Source organism: Lynx canadensis, chromosome D4 (assembly GCF_007474595.2).
Source record: "Lynx canadensis isolate LIC74 chromosome D4, mLynCan4.pri.v2, whole genome shotgun sequence".
NCBI classification, from domain to species: Eukaryota; Metazoa; Chordata; class Mammalia; order Carnivora; family Felidae; genus Lynx; species Lynx canadensis.
In genome coordinates, this window is record NC_044315.2 from 80,617,200 (window position 1) to 80,620,676 (window position 3,477).

Here is a 3,477-nt window from a genome sequence, read left to right on the forward strand (position 1 = left end):
TCCCGGGGGCTGGGGAAGGAGCGCAGCCCGGCCGCACGGAGGGCCTCGGCGGGCTGGCTGAGACGGCCGGCTGGGACTGGGAAGGGGAGGGAGAGGAGCATGTGGCCCGGCCTGGATCCCGGGTCCGAGAGCGGACAGGGGGCGTGTGCCGAGAGCTGAAGGGACCGGACTTGCTCAGTCTGGAAGGCTGGCCGGGGCGGAGTGGCAGGAGTGGGGTCGATTGGCCAAACAGGTGCGCCCCCGCCCCGCCCCTCCCCGCCTCCGCCGGGTCCCGGCCCGGCGGGCGGAGCTGCGGGTGGCGGGGCCTGCGATTGGCGGCGCTGGGCCGGCCGGGTGGCCGGGGGAGCCCGGGAGCCCTGGAGCCCGAGCAGCGCGGCACAGGCGGAGGCGCGGAGCCGGCCGGAGCGCGCTCCTGCCGGGCCCGCCGCCGGCTTGGCCCGCTCCGCCTGGCTGGCGCTACGGAAACTTTCTTGCGGCCTCGCGACCCCGCGACCCCGCCGCCTCGTGACCCTGGCCCTGTGCGGCTCGGGCTCCGGAGCCTTCAGGATGGCAGCGCCCAGCGGCCCGGCCGGCGCGTAGAGGTAAGCGCTAGGGCCCCCGCGCCGGTATGAGGGGGGGGACCCCGGGGCTTGCAAGGGTCCCAGAGAGGGTCCGAGAGGATCCGGGGGCCCTAATGGAAGGTATGGGGGGGGGGGACCGGACTGAGGAGGGGGCTGCGACTTTGCTTTACTTAACCCTCTTCTACCCTACAGTCCTCCTGTGCCGCCCAAGGATCTTTGCCAGGTGCGATGACCCTTTTAACTTCCCCGTGCGCCCGGCCTTGATCACTGGGTCCTGGGGAGAGAACCGCGGAGGGGGGGCGGGGGTGGGTAACAAGGATGGGACCCCAGCTGGGGGCCTGCAGCCGGCGGCGCGTTTAGAGTGGGGGTTTTCCTCCAGCCTCCCAACCCCAGTGCTTCCAGTGGTCCCCCCAAACTTCAGACCCTCCTCAGCTCACCCTGGGGGTTGGTAATTGAACAGCCACTCCTCTCATCCCAGAGCCAGGCACCCCCGGGCACCCAAGTTTTAGGTGTTGTTTTGTTCCACCGGTAGCCACTCCTCACTGTTCAAGGGGGCGGGGTCATTGAAGAGAGGTCTCTTTCTGGCTTCCTGGGCTGCCCTGCACGGTGAGCTAAGCAGGGTAGCAGCAGGGACCAAACCCGTCTAGGTTCCAGATCGCAGCCTAGTGGGAATGGTTGAGCTTTCTGGTTTCCAGATGCTCCATTCTTTTGAGCTGTCTGGCTTGAGTCATATGGGAGCTGAGCCCCTCTCCTCCTGCCCCCCTTCTGCTATTTAGGGGTGAAATCAATTTTGATTTGAATTTAATTTTAATTGAGGGTGGAGGAATAGGTAGCGTATCACCTATGGGGACGATCTTCTTTAACATCATTTGCCCTCAGTGTCAAAAGCCAAACACCTTTCTGTGTTTTCCTGACCTCAGACAGTACAGCCAAGAGTTAAACACCAAACCAAACACTAGCTCTGAGGCCCAGAGAATTTGGGTGCAAACCCCAGCCATTCACTAGCTGTGTGTCCTTCGGAAGGCTCCTAACCTCTCTGAGCTCAAAGATCTCACCCCAGGGGGATGTGCTGAGGCTTTAAGAAAGATAAGGCCTGGAAAGCACCTGGCTCGTAGGACAACAGCCTTGGGCTCCAATCTGTATCCTGGAGATTGGGCCCCCTTGCTGCCTGAGCCCCCCAGCCCCTATGTGCCTCAGTTTCCCCTCCTCTCAAAAGTTGCTGTGAACCAGCCTCTCTTAACCAGCCCTTTTGAGAAAAGTACACACATGCCCATATCCTCCAAGGCATACAATTTCAGTGTTTGTAGGGCTCAGATTTAAGACAGCCGCATCCGTTCCCCTCCTTACGTAAACTGCTCAGAAGGCATCAGCCTTTCTACCTACCACTGACCTCTCCCCATCGCTTTTGGGTTTGTGGAGGTAAGGGCTGTAAATATCAGAGCAGTGCAAATGCACGAATTAACTAGCATTACAGGGAGAGGGACTGACCTGTAGAACCCGGCTGAAAGTCACCTTCAAGAGCTCTAGGCCACCCTCTCTTCTTCCTTCCCTGGTGCTGTATCTCTACTTGGTGAACCTCTAGTCTTTTTAGCTGGGATCCTCTAGTGACAGTCCACCAGGCAGCTGGTTTCATGATTGGGCAACTCCAGTCTGTTAAAAATTCCTTCCTGTGTGGAGCAGAGATTTGTGTCCCTGTTACTTCTACCCACTGGTGCTGGTACAACCCTTCAGGCATCTCTTACTGGCTCAATTATTCACTGTGGTCCCCTGGTGCCTGCTGTTCTGTTCTTCCCTTAGGCATTGAGCACACTGAGCTGAGTTTGGCAATGATTGTAGCACCGTTTAGTGAGTGTTTATGATACGCTAGGTCCTGTGCTGAGGGCTTTACACGTATTATTTCCTTGGGACATATCATTACCCTCAGGACAACACCTTGAGGCTGATTCCTTTTCTTATATTTTTTAAAAATGTTTTTATTTTATTTTTGACACCGAGAGAGACAGAGCATGAGCGGGGGAGGGGCAGAGAGAGAGGGAGACACAGAATCCGAAGCAGGCTCCGGGCTCCGAGCTGTCAACACAGAGCCCCATGTGGGGCTTGAACTCACATGAGCTCGTGACCTGAGCCAAAATCGGAGGCTCAACCAGACTGAGCCACCCAGGCGCCCCAGGCTGGTTTCTTTTCTTATCCTCATTTCGCATGTGAAGAAACAGGTTCAGAGAGGTCTCGAGATTTACCCAAGGTCAGACGACCCCTAAGGAGCCGAGCTGCATCCCAAACCCAGCATCTGCCTTTAGAGCCCTTGCTTCTAATCGTTATTTTCGTCCTGTGCTGGCCCATGTCGTGCGTGCCCATGAGTGTGTATACGTGTGTGCATTCACCCAGGTCTCTGGTGTGTGCTTTATCACAACCACCTGGGGCACCTATTAAAAATGCAGATTTCTCATCTCTACTCCACACCTAGGGAGTAGAGGAATGTGTACTTTTAAAAACTCCCTGGGTATGGGGGTGCCTGGGTGGTTCAGTCAGTTAAGCATCTGACTTTTGATTTTGGCTCAGGTCATGATCTCAGGGTTTGTGAGATTGAGCCCCTCATCAGGCTCAGCTCAGTGTGGAGCCTGCTTGGGATTTTCTCCCTCTCTCTTTCTCTGCCCCCCCTCCCCCACACACGTACTTGCACACACGGTCTCTCTTCTCTCTCAAAATAAATAAATAAACATTCCGAAAAATAACAAATAAGAACACTCCAGGGCCCTTCTCATGCACCGTACAGTCTGGGAACCGTAGCTCTAAGGTGCACTCAGGAAGAGAGTGTGGGAGATGGGTTCCAAGCAATCTAAGTCCAGCCCTTGGCTCCACTCTCTTTGGCTGGTTAGTCTCCCTTTCTGGGGCTTTCTCTCCATTATAAAACAGGCAG